Here is an 18,383-nt window from a genome sequence, read left to right on the forward strand (position 1 = left end):
GCCAAGCTTTCTGATTGAAGAATTTGTTTCCTAAAATAATTTTGCCGTAGTCATTCATTTTTATTTAAAAAGATTTAATTAGTATCAACAAAGAGAGGATTTAATGTATTGTTTCTCAAATTGAGGAAATCTGCAACACAGCATCACTTTGCACTAGTTGGCTAAATTGTGAAAGTGCAACTGTATTGTGTGGTCTGTGTACTAGTACAGAGTTTTGCATGCTATATGATTGACTCTATGGGACACCACAAAATACAGTAAAATATTTATAATTACCTGTGTGCCATAACCATAAACTTCTCTGATATGTTACCATCCTACAGTTAAAATTTTTATCTCACCTATGATGCAGAGCTAGTTTGTACTTACCTTATGTGGTGTCAAATTCATATGCTTTCTGTATAATATATTTTGCAACAATGTGGTCATCGTTTGGTTCTTTTTCTTTTCTTTTTTTTTGTTTACTGTTCCTTAGCAAAGAAATGCATAGGTATTAAGAAAATTAACAATTCCTAGAAAATGACATTCTTATTGGAATAAACAAAAACAATCAACTCCTTTTTATTAATTAGGTTTGAAAACCAACATTACAGCAAAAAAAAAAAATTATATATATATCAGAATGGGGGCAGTGTTAGTGAAAGCAAATTTAAGGATTGCTTAAGGTCAAAAACACTGCCCCACTGCACGTTGCCCTGTTGACAATGTACTTCTTTATCTTAATTCATCCACTTTTGTACTCATTCAGTATTTACATAATAATTTTTAAATTTTTAGTCATTTGCTCAGTGGTTCATGTAGGTTTGGCTAGTACTCATGTTCTATTTTAATTAGGATTTATTTATATATGTAAAATTCTTTTAGTCTGCAATTTAGATTTATGCTATGTGAAAAATATTTTGCAAATATAGAAAGTATTTGGACACTCCTCCACAAACATTATATAGCATGCCAGAAATTCATACATATTGGCTCAGACATGCTAATGGCTAATCTTTAACATTAGCATGTCTTAGCTAATATGTATGAACATATGGGTCTACCTTTGCAGCAGCAGCAGCATATTAGGAGACAGTGTGGCTTGGGAATCAGAACTCAGATTTTCAATATGGAATGGCGATTGAGTGCAACATCAGTGAACTTTCTGGATACACACTGGTATGAATCTTCCAAAATCTGCTCTTGCAGATATCCAGAGATGGAAGACTGTATGTTATACCCAAACAAAACAGTGGTTCATGCTCGCACATGTCATCTGCAGAAAACATAAAGTAGGCCCAAAAGGCCACACGAATACCCACCAGTCTGTTAAACATCTTAGGGAGCTGCAACACCAGTGAACTTTCTGTGCACACCCTGCAACTTGTCTGGACCTCCTAAAATCTAATCTGGCACATATTCAAAGATAGAAGACTATATGTTATACCCAAACATAAAGAGGTCTTGCCAACCTCGCGGAATGTGTTCAGCAAGCCATTAAGAGGTGGGTTTATATTTCATGCATGTCACCTGCAGAAAACACCATGAAGCAGGCCACGGGAACACCCATCAGTCTGTTAATCATCCTAGAGAACTGCATAGCCTTAGGTTCAATAGTAGGGAAGCTTTATATAAGACCAATATTGTGATTTCAACTGCAATTGGAGTGATGTCCTCCCCTCCCAATTTTCATGGACTCTAGAGCAATGGCAGAAGTTATTTTTTGTTTGTTATTTGGTTTTTAGGAGCATTAGCAACTAAGGCCATATTGTTCCGGGGATATGCAGTGGTCATTCCCCGACCTTTCCACATCCTCCGTATTTGGTGGTCATAGGCTCGAACCGTGGTCTAATCAAGAAACGTATGCTACGCACTGCTGCTCCTGCCCACAGAGGTGCCAGAAGAAGTTATGGAGGGACAAATCTTACTACACATTTTTTGTTTCAGTGGATGTGGAGATTGTTTTTTTTTTTTTTTTTTTTTTTTTTTAGGAGCATTAGCAACTAAGGCCATATTGCTCCGGGAATATGCGGTGGTCATTCCCTGACCTTTCCGCATCCTCCGTATTTGGTGGTGACGGGCTCGAACCCCGGTCTAATCAAGAAGCGTGTGCTACACACTGCTGCTCCTTCCCACCTGGCTATGGAGGCGCCTGTGGAGATTGTCTAGAAAGTTCTTGTCAGAGTGTATCATCTCAACCACAAAATTTGGCAGAGGTGGTCTGATAGTATGCAGCTATTTAAGCTAGTTCAGGCTTGGTTCATTGGTGGTAGTGGCCAAAACCAGGAAGTCTTCATCTACTTGTATGTTCTGGATAATAACATACTACCCCCACTGTAACAGTTCTATGGCAACAGGCCCTTTCAATATCTGCACAATAACAATCCATGTCACATACAGAATTGGTTTGTGGATAATGATGTTGAAAATTTGGACCACCTGGCTCAGAGCATGACCTCAACTCCATTCAACACTTGTAGGTTGAACTGTAGTGCCAGGTTATGATGCAGCCAGAACAGCCTTTTTCCAGATTGGTTCTGGCAGTTGCTATGTAGGAGGAATGGAGGCATATTTTGACCAACACCTACCAGAAGTTGGTAGAAAGTACACTCAGGAGGGATGAGACAGTTATATAGGTCAAAGACAGTCCTACTGTGTATTAGGTTTTTGAATAAAAAGTGCCTTTTGCAACTACTTACTTCTGTTTGCATCTGAATATGTTTCATCATATAGTGATTATATAGGTTGTCAAAATAAAAATGCAACAACTCACTGGAATTGGCATACTGGTACATTAGAGTATATTCCACATGTGCACCATTTATAGCATGGACTAAGTCAACTGATACTGCAGGTGTGACAGAAGCTGCTGCATGTATGTTTTTAGCTCTCTAATGTTCTATGCTTTTCACTTCATGTAACTCCACAAAAAATGTTGAACAGGGGTAAGGTGACCAGAATATTGGATTCCATTTCTGTCCAGATAAGAGACACCATGAGATCAATGTGTAGGAATTCTATCCTGTTGAAATATGAAATTTAGCTGACAGTCTTCTATCTGCAGCGTCACAAATAACTGACATATATCTAGGTTACAGAACCTGTTAGTTTTTCGGCTTAAGGGGGGAATGAGACCCAACAATCTTATTACTCATAAGGCCTAAGTGATGAATTTACACATTATGAAATGTTGCTTTGTCAAGGAACACGACTCCATTCAGGTAATTAAGAATATTGGTTGAGACTTTGGATCATTTGCATAGCATTTCTCCAGATGATGCATTTATGCAAACAGTTGCAGCCATGTTCAAATGACTGTAGGAATAATTAAGTTTAAACCCACACTTTTGTGGTACAATCCACAAAATAAGTATGTATCGAATTTGAATAGGTTTTAAAAAACTTTGAACTTCCACTTAATAATACAGATTCCTTTCTGTTGTAGCCTTAGTTTTTTGTAATAAATTTTTAAAATTCTGTGAGATTTTTCTGGCATGATGGATATACTTCTTTGGCACTGCATACATTCAACATCCTCCTCCTCCTCTGTTCTAAATTTTTCACCACTATGTTGTTTCAGGATGCTATTGATTTCATAGTTTTTCATCCAATAATTTAAATGAAAAAAATCTAAACAATTCTCTTCAGCTCAATAGTTGTATGCCAAATATATGAAGTTATGCTTGTACCAAAACAGACGACTTTAGTTGAGTCATCCATAAGATATTTTGCCTTTTCTCAAGGGATTTCATAATTGAATCTTAAACAGAGAACTTGTATAATATAATATCTATATAAAATTCAACAATCTCACCTTCCTCCATAAAAAATTATGATTCAAAGCCATTACATTTTAGTGTGAACACCTCTACCTCTGTATAGTCCTTTTCTTGATTTACATACTTTTCATTTACACATTTTGGCTTAACAGCTAAACAATATGTACCATTTTTCAATTCAGGGTGGCTTAGTTCTTGATTTAACACAATTATTAACAATGCATGTGACTGACAACTGTTATTTATACTTGCTATGCAAATATAAATTGTAACTTTATTACAAAATTCACCTGATTAAAAATTTCACAAATGTCTGATGACTAGTCCAGTTTGTGCTGGATGATGTGCAAAATTTTTAATCAGGTTAATTTTATATTAATTATTTGTATAATTAACTGTACTTTTTCTATATAATTTATATAAAATTCTATTTAACTAAATATCAATAGTTTGTATTTAAAATTATATATTTCTTAATCGCAATTTAATATTGATTGTATAATTTTATTTAATTATAACTAATTTTAAAAATATAACTTGTAACTATATTTTCTTTTGTATTGTAACCATAAATATGATACATAAAACTGTTTTGCTTAGTTTGCCTTAGGTTTAACAAAACATAAGTCTAAAAGAAAATATGAAATAAAAAGACAATACAAAATAAAATCTTAAATTAAAATATAATAATAAAATTTAAAAGAATAAGTAAGAGAACAAAATATAAAAGTACGAAATAAGAATGTGTGGCTGTGAATGTATAGCAGCTCTGCACTGTAACTTCATTCTCCGCATGATAAATAAACATTTAAAAAACACTTGCTATACAAATAATCTTGTTATATCGAAATCAACTAACAGAGATACTTTTTGTGCCAACATATCACACAACAAAATCTGTGGATTACATTCCAAAAACTTGAAAAAGATCATTAAGTGAGCTCTCCATTCATTAGCAATACAGAAAATTTACCAACACCAGATGCATCTAAAGAGTGAAAAAGCATTCAAAATTTCTGTCTTCAGAACAACAAAATAAGCATATAACTGACCCTGAATAGGTTTTAAAAAAAAAAAAATATGTTTGAAATATTCCTTTGTTAATATATTGCTTTCCACTGTATCTCTGCCAGTTTCTTTTGTAATAAATTTTCAAAATCTGTAAGATCATTTGTAATCACTATGTAATAATCCCTGGTATTGCACAATGCATTTTAAACATGAATAAATGTCTATAAACTGGCTATCATTTAGGAGTTGAACTTTATATATAACCTTGGTCCTTGCATGTTCACAATGACAAAATAAGCACATATTTAATTTTATTAGGTTTAAAAAAAAAAAAGTTCTGTTGTTCCTTTATTAATATGTACTGCTTGCTGCTGTACCTTTGTTAGTTTTTCATAATAAATTCTTAAAATCTCTCTAAGATCATTTGGGAGTTCAACTCTATATATCATCTTGGCCCTTGAATGCAACTCCTTTTCCATTAAGCCTTGTTGGAAATTGCTATTGATTTACAGTTTTAATTTATGTTGTGCTTTTCTGTCACACTATTATGTAAAACAAGAAAAGACTGTGTGTGTGATCGGCTTATGCAATGTTTAGTTCAAGTGCATGTAGCTAGCCCTTAGTCACCAAACAGCCTACTAGCATAATAAACATACCATATTGAAATTTGATGTGCATTTACATCATGCTGTTTGGTTTTTAGGAGCATTAGCAACTAAGGCCATATTGCTCCAGGAATATGCGGTGGTCATTCCCTTGACCTTTCCGCATCCTCCGTATTTGGTGGTGACGGGCTCGAACCCCAGTCTAATCAAGAAGCGTGTGCTACGCACTACTGCTCCTTCCCACCTGACTACGGAGGTGCCATCATGCTTCATAACAATGATTCTAGGGTATTTATTATTCACAAGACAGGGTCACAGTTTGATGTTATAGAGGCTGATGGTGGCAGGCTTTTTATAGTTCTTTTAAGAAGATATATGCAAATGGCAATCCTAGTGTAAATAGTTATAATTATAGGTTCAACTGGAACTTTTATAAACAGCATTTTCATGATCAAACAGGCTGAAGAATGTATTAAAAGCTATAAAAATAAATTTTTAAATACTTTGGTATATATATTATATTTTAAATCATGTATGGGGGGGGGGGAGATCTTGCAGTCTTGAAAATTTTAAATAATGAACCATTTTGTGGAACCAGATTATACCAGGCTAAGATGTTAATTATATTTAAATTATTCTTTTAAGTTTCAAAAATAAAGCTTGCATTTTTTAATCTAAAGACTGTTTTATAAAGATATATAAAGAATCAAGATTTAGAGGCACCTCCATTTTATCAAGGTTTGCATACAATTGAATGTGATAACAGAGAAATTAAAGCAAACTGACAAAGAAACAACACTGTGAAAGTATTTGTTATGGAAAAAAAAAAAGGTCTATAATTAAATGAACTATCTGAATAGAGCAAAATTTTATGTGCTATGCATGTTTGAAGTTAAAGCACATAAAATATATATTTATTACAAGCTGTTCTTCTATTTCTTGTTCATTGTTGTTAACTATTAAATATAAAATTGTGGTATTTTCATTTTATCAGAATAAAACATTTATTAATAAAAATAATTTAGAGATTTACTGTTTTTTTTTGCAGTGTAAATCTATCTGTTGATTTATATACTAATAACAAACACTACTATATTAATTAATTAATTATTAGCTACCCTACCACACTATTTGGTTCAGTTACAAAAAGCTATGTTTTTATCACAAACCTGTATAATATCACCTGATCATGCCACCTTTTGTATCAGAGCTCTTCACAGTATATCTTCCTCCAAGGTACCTTCAAACTAGGGTTACAAACACATCATGCAACTGCAGTGGCTCATGGATTGTTTTCACTTTACATAATATGGTTTTATTAAGAAAGGGAGGTTGTTCTATTTTGTAGGATTCATATAAAATGTCCCGAATGCTCGTAGACAAGCTTTCATGATGTGCGCTAAAACATCCCAGTGCAAACAGTAGAAACTAGATCACATATAACTAGACCATAACTTCATTAATAAAATCACAGATAGGTGTGCATCCCTTATGGGGACTGTCCACTATACATTTCCAGACTCCCTCTGATTCTGGACTAAAGAAAGGTGAAAGGAGATTTGAAATAAATCTAAACTGTATTATCTTATTTTAGCATTGGCAGACTTTAATGAGGCATCTACTTTTGTGAAACTTTAAATGTTCAGCTTTTCTATATTTTAGTATTATCTATATAGTGTAGGAATGTCACAGGCTTTTGTATTGCTGGCCCAAAGGAAAAAAAAAAAAAAAAAGAAAGAAAAAACAACACAAATTATATGCTTCCCTCCTACCACAGGTAACCCCCAGTGGTCCTTTGAATTTTTTCAAACTGTCAGCCTCAACTACCTGTGGAGGCAACTATTCCAATAATCAACAATTCTCTGGCTAAAAGAAAACTTCCTACAATTTAGTTTAAACATTTTCCCCTGTAATTTTAATTTATAGCCGTGTAATAAATACTGCAATTCTTTTATGTCAGTGAAAGTTCTGTTTTTATTCATTTAGTAATCCCTTTCAGAGCCTTATAAACCTCAGTCAGGTCCCCCTCTAAAGTTCCTGGTTGCCAGATGACAAATCTTGGCAACCAGGCACCTTAGTGGTCACCCTTTTGCTGATCTCACCATGTGAGTTGCCTGTCTTTGGACTATTTCAAGAAGCTTAATATCCTTTTTTTATCAGATGGTTTCCATACATGAACACAGTATGATGTCCTGGCTGCATATTTACACTGATCAGAAAATTTCATATCTGCTTGTACTTTTAACTCCCAGATCCCTTTTTTCCCTCTACTGTTTTTAATTGAATTCCACCAAGCATATAAATTATTTTGGGGTTCCTATTCCCTAAATGTAAGACATTGTATTTTGCTCCATAAAAATGCAGCTGCCACTTTTTGACCATTCTTGAATCCTGTACAAGTCATCCTGAAGGCACACTGCTTGACACTGATCATTAATAACTTTCCCAATCTATATGTCACCCATAAATTTTAACGTCATGCCCTTTATTTGATATCATTCATGAAAATGAGAAACAAATGGTCCAAGAACCAAACCTTGAAGAACCCCACTCCTGACAGTGCACCAATCTGAAGGATATCCATTAATCACAACCCTCTGCCTTCTGCCCTGCAGCCACCCTTCAATCCATCTTAGAATCTTTCCAGTAATTCTAACATGTCCAGCTTATAGAGTAACCTCTCATGAGGGACTGAGTGAGTCAAATGGCTTGTAGGGAACAAACTGTTCCCTACAGCCAGCTTAAAGTAACTGTGTTGAAATAGATTACCAGATTAAATATGATTTTTCCCTTAACAAAACCATGTGTGTTCTTCAGAATTTCATTGATACTGTCTAAATGTCCCTGGATTGCACACTTAATCACTGCCTATAAAATTTTCCCTACCACTGAAGCCAGATTAACCAGTCTGTAGTTACTAACTTCACTCTAAGAACCATCTTGGTGGGGGTGGGAGCAAGAACACTTTTTTTTTAAAATCCTGACTCTGGTCTTGAAATTTCACTTAAAATATACAATTTTTTTTGATTTATTAGCATGACTATATATTTTTTAGAATAAAATATGTTCATAATTATGTCAGCTTTTTTTTTTTTAATAATTTGAATAATGTAAGTTGCTACAACAAATGATTTTTGCAGATATATAAATTTTTAAATTAACAGTGTATCAATATATCTCGCTGAATTTTTTTTTTTTTCCTTCCTGGGTAAAATTTTCTATGCTCACCTTAACTGTAACTCACTGTGTTCGTGGTTTCAATAGTTAAAATTATAAAAAGAACCTAAATATGTAAATAAATAAAATATCTCCAACTTATGTTTTAATTTAGTAGCTAATAATGTGTACAGCAATACAAAATTATTTTTTTTCCCCTTCCAACACCTACTATATACAGCAGAACCTCAAAAATCTGGCATTTTTTTTCAATACAGGTAACCCCCGTATAACACAGTACTTCTACAACATGGTTTCGCTCTAACACAATTGATAAATTGCAGCAATCCTTGCACAACACTGTACTTATATAACATGGTTAAAGAATTTTGGCAAACACCTCGCATAACAGGGTATTTTTGAGCTTTTGTGTGGGGGAACGCTGCTATTATGTTGGATGTAATTTTTCAACATTTCCACTCTTTTTGAAACCCCGCTATTGACTCATTAGTCAAAAAAAATTTTTATTGAGCAATCCCTGTATTTTATTTTGTTGGAAAATCCCCGTGTTATGTTCTGTGCTATTGAACTTGTGGAAAAATCTAGATTTCAAAGTTTTATCACTATTGGATAGCATGCCAGGCCATCCAAACGTTGAAGTTAGGTTTCTACCACCACAGTTGTACTAGATTAATACAATTTCTTTCATACAGCCATTAAATCAAGGCATTATATCCACCTTTAAAACTCATTACATCAGAAAATCGTTACAATGGATTTTGGAAAAAATTGATTCCGAATCTATTGAATTAATGGAGGCATGGAAACATTTCTCAATTGTGGACTGTATCAGAATCATAGCTTTATCGTTCAAAGTAAAACCGTCAACATGAAATGCGTGCAGAAAAATGTATGGCCAGAGTCAGTTCATTCAAGAAATATGGTCGAACCGGCAGAAAACGGAATCGGTGCGATAGTAGAACTTGCTACATCGGTAGCAGGGTAAGGTTTTGATGATATGACTATTGAAGCCCTTTGGCACACAATAGCTTTAGATGCTGATGTGCCATAAAACTCCTAATAAGCAACCAACCAATTGAGCCCTCATGGTTAGCACAGTTGATAGAATCGCCCTCTTCGCCACAGCAGCTGGAAAAGACCTGAGTTGGAATTCCATCGATGACGGGGGGGGGGGGGGGATTCTATGGGTCTTTTTCATGTGACTAAGTTAGTTAGGCTCAGGCCAGGATAACATGGTTTTTCCCTTCCGGAAACTCGGGTTTTTTGTCCCTCAAAACAGAAAATCGACCGCAGGACACATGCAATTTATAGACAATATATGCAGAGCAATATGGCCGTAGTCGCTGATGCTCCTAAAAAAAAAAAAAGATATGATTACTGAAGATGTTCAAGAATCACTGGTAGAAAAGAGGCTGGCGAAGCAGATTTGGTGGAAATGGCATCGGAAGTAAAACAAAATCAATTCAGAGGATGATAGGGCAGATGAAAATTCTAAACTTCCAAATTTTACACTAAAAAGCATACAGGAAGGCATAAAGTTAGCTGAGCACTTAGAATCTTATTTTTTGAATGCAGATTCTTGAATGAAAGGAGCCCAAAAATTTTAAAGGGAGCTTCAAAAATGCTTAGTTCCATACGATTAAGTTCACAAAGGTTTATCGAGCAAAAGCAAACAAAACCAGATTACCGAATTTTTAAAGAGCAGAAGATACACGAAAATCAGCCTCTTTGTTAATATTTTAATAGTATGATATCATATAATAATATTAAAATGTTAGCAAAAAGGCTTTGTGCATCAGGAATAAGCATACTGAAACAAATATTGTAACTAAGACAAAAAATATAAAATAAAACTATTAAAATAGTGAAAAAATAAAGTACAATATAATGGAAACTTTATAAAGAATAGAAGGTAAGACAAATAGAAATAAAATGCAGTATACAGGTAAATACTAAAAATGATAAAGTATTAAAAGCAATAAAAAGAAAATATACACAATGAAGCTTTCAAGCAACTTTATCAACTTCAAAGATAAGTAATATGGCAACCGCCATGTTTTACAGAACACATCTTTGCAATGCCTATGATCCTAGGAGCACAGGCTATTCATCAATCCAGTGTTGCCCACTCTGCTGTTGCTGAGCATTTTTGGCATGAGCAGCATGTTAATTATAATCCACATTCCAACACTGAAATTGACTGAACACATGATTCTTATCATTGCCCCTGGTTGGAAGCACTCTGTATAGCTGTGGTAGTCCCAACATTAATTGTAATCATGGAACCAGCATATACCCTATTATGGAAGAGGTTATTTTACAGCATGGTGAGCTTATAATGTGGCAAATGTATGTCCTATTTATGCAGTCTGACCAATGATGTTTTTCCCCCTCTCACCATTCATGATTGCATTGTTCTAGTGCATGTGTGTTATTCTACAAAATATGATGAATGTTGTACTACTGGTCTTCAAAGGTGATAAGAGAGCACATTGCTCCAAAAGCTTCTTGGTGTATATTTTGTGTTTGTCACTTTTAGTATTTACACTGTATAAAAAACATTATGGGAATCCTGTTGTCTTGAAACTTTACTAGACGTACTGGGTATTTGTGATTGAGACCTGCTAATAGCAGGTCTCGATAACACAAGCTGTCTGTCCAACATTATATTAGTGGGTCTCAATCACACAGGTTGTCTGTCCAACATTAGCATTAGTTGAGGCATATGATACAAGAAAGCAAGCTTATACAGCATCAGCCAAAAAAAAAAAAAAACGCCCTTCCCATTTGGTCACTCCAAATGTTTGTCTAGTTCAGCCTTAAATTTATTTAAGCTATCAACTTCCACAAACAGATGGAAGTCTGTTCCAGCAATCAACTACCCGCTGGCTAAAGGCAAACTTCCGCACATCTATTCTACAACTGTCTTTCCTCAATTTGAATCTATGTCCCTTCAGTTTCTTAATCTGAGCGAGTGGAAATATCCCATCAGCATTGAGCCTGCTCAAACCATTCAAGGTCTTATACACCTCAATCAGATCACCTCTCAGGTGCCTAGTCTTCAGATGCTGCAACTTGCAGAACTTAAGCCTTTCTTCATAAGTGCACCCGTTTGTTCCTCTCACCAATCTTGTTGCCCTTCTCTGTACTCGCTCTAGCAAATCTACATCCTTCTTAAAATGAGGCCTCCAGATCTGTACACAGTACTCAAGGTGTGGCCTGACCGTTGCCTTATACAAAGAGATAATCACCTCCTTTTCTTTGCTACCAAAATTCCTATATATCATTGACAAAACTCCATGACCTGCTCTGGCAGCCCACCTGCACTGCTCAGAGAACTTCATATCTGACTGCACAATTACCCCCAGATCCTTTTCATTCTCAACCTTCCTGAGTGCAGTACCACACAGTTGGTACGTTTCTCTTGGGTTACTGCTACCCATATGCAGTACTTTGCATTTGCTAATGTTAAACTTCAGTTGCCACTTCTCAGCCCATCTGCCTAACTTTTCTAGATCCTGTTGCAGTAGCATACTGTCTTTACTGTCATTAACAACCCTGCCAACCTTTGTACCATCTGCAAACTTGGACACTAAGCCTGATATGCCTTCAGTGATATCACTGATAAATACACAAAACAATTGACCCAACACCGAACCCTGGGGGACTCCTCTAATAACATTATTCCATGTAGAGCAGTGTCCATTTATTATTACTCTCTGCCATTTCCCACTCAACCATCCCTTTATCCATTGCAGCAAGCTGCCTTTAATGCCATACAACTAAAATTTGTACAGTAGTCTTGGATGTGCAATAGTAACAAAAGCTTTCCTAAAATCAAGTATATGATATCAAAATTATTTTTTGCATCCAGTTCCTTTGTGACCACGTCGTAGTATCCAATCAAATTGGTCAGACAAGACTTCCCCTTTAACAAACCCATGCTGTGTCTGAACTACAACTGCAGTCTTGTCCAGATGATCCTGCAGTGTTTCTTTAATCAGTGACTCCATTATTTTTCCTGGAACAGAAGTTAAACTAACAGATCTGTAATTACTTGTGTCACCTTTTGTGAATTGGGGATACATTTGCACATTTCCTTCGAGTCCAAGGATGCCCTCATAATCATGGTTAAGGGCCTGCTTACTTCCTTTGCTGCCTCCTTTAATATAACTGGAATAGATCCCATCCACCCCAGGTGCCTTTCTTATGCTTAACTTCAACAATTTCTCCTCCACTTTGCTCTCAGTTATTACAAAATCACTTAGCTCCCTGTTAGAGTTTGATAAACTTCTGGCATTCCCCTCCTTGAATACGTGGACCAATCCTCATGTGTAAATATAGATGCAAAATACTCATTCAGTTTATCAGCTACATGAGAAGGATCAATAGGCAAACCATCTATGTTAAGTGGACCAATCTGATTCATCCCCTTCCTTCTAAAGTTTACATAAGTAAAGAACTCTTTGCTATAATTCTTTGCGTCGTTTGCCAAAGATTTCTTGTAATCTGCTTTTGCCTGTCTATCCTCCTTTGTGACTGGATTACAGACTAGCTTATATCTGCCATAGGCTTCTGTGTCACCTGATAATTTATATGCATCCCATGCATTTTTCTTCTCTGCCACGAGCCTCATTAATTCATCTAACATCCATTTAGGCATGAACCTTGAACAGTATTTCTTTGTCGGTGTGAAAAGCCTAGTAACCTCCAAGGTTAAGTCCCCAAAGGCTTCCCATTTAGAATTCACCGTTGATAACATCATCAGTTGATCCCACTGTATAGAATTTAAAAACTGTCTGAGACCACTGTAGTCACTTTTACGAAAACAAACTCTTCCCATTACCTTTGATGGTAGTTTCATCTTTAAGTAAATCCCACATCAGTACACTGTGATCACTCTCACTAGTGGATCCTTTATCTGCAAATTCTTAATGCATTAATAATCACTGCTGATAATCAAGATCTCTCTCCCTCTGGTTGCCTCTCGAACACATTGCTGTAGAAAACAATCTTCCAATAAACCTCCAATAACATTTTAGTATTTACCTGTATATTATATTTCTATCTGCTTACCTTCTATTCTTTATAAAGTTTTCTTATATCACTATTATTTAATAAAATTTTATTCTATATTTTCATATATATTATTGTTAGTAGTTACAAGATTTGTTTCAGTGTAATATTCAAATGTGATTCCCAACAATATTTTTAGATTTATTTAGCAAAAAAGCATACTTATTTTATTATGCAATCAAAAGTTCTCCTCAAATTCATATCAGTAAAATTAATTTTATCTGATCACATAACTGCATTAAATTAGGTTATGCTACTGGCTCACATGAGTTTGCTAAGTATAGAATACATACATTCCTGACGTTTAAGTAAGACTAAATGCAACTAGGCATAACATTTTAAGAGTTATAATTATCTATATAATAATGGTGTAGATACACCATAGACAACTCTTAAATGAAAAGCTACGATAATAGTGTAAAGGGCATCATTTCATCTGTATCTTGTGAAGGATGAGCACAATATGAGATACAAATGAAATGATGACCTTTACACTACTATCGTATTTTTTTGTTTAAGAATAAATAAGTCCATAAATCCAGTATCCTTGAGGATGCTGGATTTATGCTTCTTTTTACTAAATAACTCTCCTTTTGATGACAAAAAGGTTACTAAATAGTTAGTTAATAATTATAGGTCATTTATAAATTTTGCGTCGAGAAGTATCTTTTAACAATTTTCAAAGCTGGAGTTTTCCTGGCAAGGAGGTACTCAGAGAGTACCTCCTTGCCAGGAAAACTGCGCCGGCACCTCCCCACCACTGCAGCCTCAACACTGGTGTTGAGGCTGCAGTGGTGGGGAAGTGCCGGCGCAGAGTCTTGCATGGCCCTCACCTGCCAGTCGCTTCTCCCACTCGTCATTCACAACAACTGGAAAGGCTCAAATAGACGTTTTTGTTATTTCCTCGGTTTTAGCCAAGCCGGGGGTACAAGAAACTTTTTTCAGTTACCATAAAGCTCTCTATTTGAGATACTACACTAACGACCATTCGTGACTACGGACCTTTCATCCTGAGTGCCCGGCACTTAATAGTTGACCGATTTATTAGAAAATTATAATGCTGAATAGAGATTTTTTTTTGTGAAATCTTTACTCTAGTTAGCATAACTATATGCATCATAAAAATATCACTTTATCATAGAATTCCTTTCTAATTCGAAAATTATAACTTTTTTTTTTTTTTTTAACAAAATCAGCACTGAGGACACAAATATCTTTTTTTTTTTTTTTTTTTTTTTTTTTTTTGGTAGTTGTTGGTGCATCAGTTTCTGTGGCCATAGTGCACCTCCCAAGGTAAAAACCTTGGGAGGTGCACTATGGCCACAGAAACTGATGCACCAACAACTACCAAAAAAAAAAAAAAAAAAGTACTTTGATCCAAGCCCGAGGCGGGATTCGAACCCGCGACCTTTGGGTTGCCAGGCAGGCACTTTACCCACCTGGCTAGCCCGGTGGGCACTATCATCCTTCACTTTGAAATGCAACATTTTTGTATTTCTTCCTATACATTGCATATTGTTCTTATATTAATTAATCATTAACTGTTAAATGTTAAGTTAATTACATCACATTTCCCACAACCTGAAAATGAAAAATTGCAGTATTATTCATTACTGCAATTTTTGCAGTAATGAATAATACTGCAATAGTATTAAAATTGCAGTATGAGCAAGTATTTTACCATTTCCATATTGTGTAATACACAGAAAATCTTGCACATGTCTAAACACTACACTGTATTTCTTTGACATCTTACTGCGGGACACTGTTAAATTAAATTTAGCTTTACACAATGCATACAAAAAAAAAAAAAAAACAAACTTTCATATAATGTTATAACATATCTAACAGAGTAATGCCTATACCTTGTGATAAGCAACTAGCAAGCTTAATGTCCAATCTGTTAACTAAAGATGAAGGATAAAATTAAGCAGAAATTTGCAATATTTTTTAAAAATTCTGAATTTAATGGAAAAGTTGTGGTCTTACTAACTTTGTGAAAAGATGGAGGAAACACTGTTAGAATGGTGAGCCATAGAAGGAATCAAAAAGACAGTCTCCAACAAAAATCTGGAGTTGGCAGCTATGTTCTTGGTATTTCAGAACTGAATCTCTCTCTCTCTCTCTCTCTCTCTCTCTCTCTCTCTCTCTCCTATTGCTGTGAACAAACAAAGATTGTTTAAAGCTGCAATATTATTAAATTACAGTTAAATCACACCTTACTCTACATGTCTCTAATATCATGTACAATGCTCCTAACATTTTAATTTTTAAAAACAGCATTATTATTGCATCCTTGTTCCATTATTTCACCAGAAGAGATGAGGGGTATTAGGGAATCTCCCAAAAAAAAAAAAAAAAAAACATTTGTAGCTGGATGGGAAAATCAGTTCACACAACCTCCAGATTTATAAAAAAAAGTTACTTTACAAAAGTATTTTTTTAAAATAACTACTGTAATTACAAATATGAAATTTATTCATATTCAAAGTGACATAAAATGAACATTTGTTGTATCACTGGCAAGAGTCTGTACCTTGAAAACAGATGATCATGTTTCTTTATAAGACTTTACAAGTTTTGGTCTACTTTTTAAAAACATCTCGTTTACAAATGAGTTTCTGAATAAACTATCACTCATTGAAATTAAAAAATTTAAGAGGAACTCACTGGAGAAGGTACACTCAGAAGGTTCTGTGGCGAAGCAATAAACTGACTAGTATAATTTTTCATTTATGTTGCACTTGATAAAAGTTCTATTAATAAAAAGTGTTGTTTATCCTCACCAGAATTCTGATTCCAAAATTACATTTTGTGGCCAACAATTTTGCTAGTATCTTTGACTTAAGAAATTTTTTTTTAAAGAAAACTTAATTATTCACAATGTTAACAGTTACAGAAAACTGAAGTGTAAGCTACTCAATTAACAAGGGAATTAATAACAATTAATGGTAACTTAAACTGGCATAAAAGAAATTGTAACTAAACAATGAGTATCTGACTCACCCAAAAACAGACCATTTATTCCAAATCTAGCTATATGGAATAAATGGTCTGTTTTTATGGAACATTACTTTTGCACCTTTTGTTGTTTTTTTTTTTTTTTTTTTTTGCCAGTACGTGAAGGAAAAAAAATTAGAAGTTAAAAATGGACTTTCTAAATAATCATCATATGTGACTTTTATAAAATTCTGTAGTATATTTGTACGTATAAAGAATGAAACCATATTTACATTATAGAAGGAAACAGACAAAAATCTAAGACTAAAACATCTTTCAAACTGTAGTACTTCTGGGCATGTTTACTATAATCATTTATATAGTATGAACCAGAGCTGTAATGCTCAATATGTTCTATGTTGATATCAATATTTGTAAAATAATAAGAGAAGTTTGCCTCAATACTAATGTAAGATTTTCAATTTTTTCGTTTTAATTTCTGGAGAGTATCATACGGAAGTGTTCTACGTACTCTATTGAGATAAACTTCTCTTATTATTTTACAAATATAATCATTATGAATCAACAGGGATTACCTTTATTTTAGATATAGGAAGCTTCTTTTGCAACTCTCCTATTCCAACTCGCTAATAATTCATGGGGAAGGCGATATCAATTTTGCAAAACATGTGGGACACCTTCCCCACTGTCAGAACCACAATGTTCAGACCGTGCGGTCTCAACAATGAGCGCCCTCCTAGTCCAACTCGCTAATAATTATTAGCGAGTTGGACTAGGAGAGTTGGAAAAGAGGCTTCCTATATCTAAAATAAAGGTAATCCCTGCGATTCATAATATAATAGAATATAGGAATTATTGAGCACTTAATAGCTCTCTATTATCAAATATAATCATTTATGAAGTAACGGTTGGATTAAGCAGTTTTCCATACCCATCCTTTGCTTACACCTCTAGCTTCAGAAACCTTTTTAATCAAATTCAGGTTTTAAGTAATGATGCTTGAATATGAAGTAAATTTGCTATACATTTTAAAAACATTACTTTCATGCCTCTTGTTGATTTCAGCAGGTATACTAGAAGAAAAACTATTCAACAGCACTTTATACAAGCACATTACAAACTGTAGAGCTTCTGAGCATGTTTACTATAATCATTTCTTGTGGAGCAACAGATGGATTAAGTAGTTTCCCACACCCATCCTTTGCTTATACCGCTAGCTTCAGTAATCTAGTGCCTCTAGCTTGATTACAAAGCTAGTAGCACTAGCTTTTTAATCAAATTCATGTTCAAGGAAAGAAAGTAATTGAGTACAGTGATGAAGCTTGAATATGAAATAAATTTGCTATATAATTTCTAAAACATGCCTCTTGTTGATTTCAGCAGGTATACTAAAATAAAAACTATTCAACAGTAAATTTTATTTTATTAAATTCAATGTGAGAGAACACAGTGGAGAAGTATGTACTAATTTCTCAAGGAATAATTTTCCCATTTCTTTTTTACTTCCCAATACTCAGACCAATTTTAGGACAAAACTAAATTTGGTCTTTGAGGAAATACAATTTTCTTGATCTTTTATACCAAACAAAAACTGATGGAATAGGCCACCTTTCCTTCTCACCTCATTTTGCTACCTAAGGCTTAAGCTTTTTTTTCTAAGATAGTGACTCTACTTGCAAGGCCAGGAGTATGCTGGTATATTACACAAGATATATTAAAAATTTAAGTTTAAGACATCAGATGTCTCCATAAAGTATTTGTAAATGAACAATGAGGAATTAATGCATAGGCATGG

This window comes from Mastigoproctus giganteus, chromosome 9 (assembly GCF_048544385.1).
Source record: "Mastigoproctus giganteus isolate SK-2022 chromosome 9, ASM4854438v1, whole genome shotgun sequence".
Taxonomy (NCBI): domain Eukaryota; kingdom Metazoa; phylum Arthropoda; class Arachnida; order Uropygi; family Thelyphonidae; genus Mastigoproctus; species Mastigoproctus giganteus.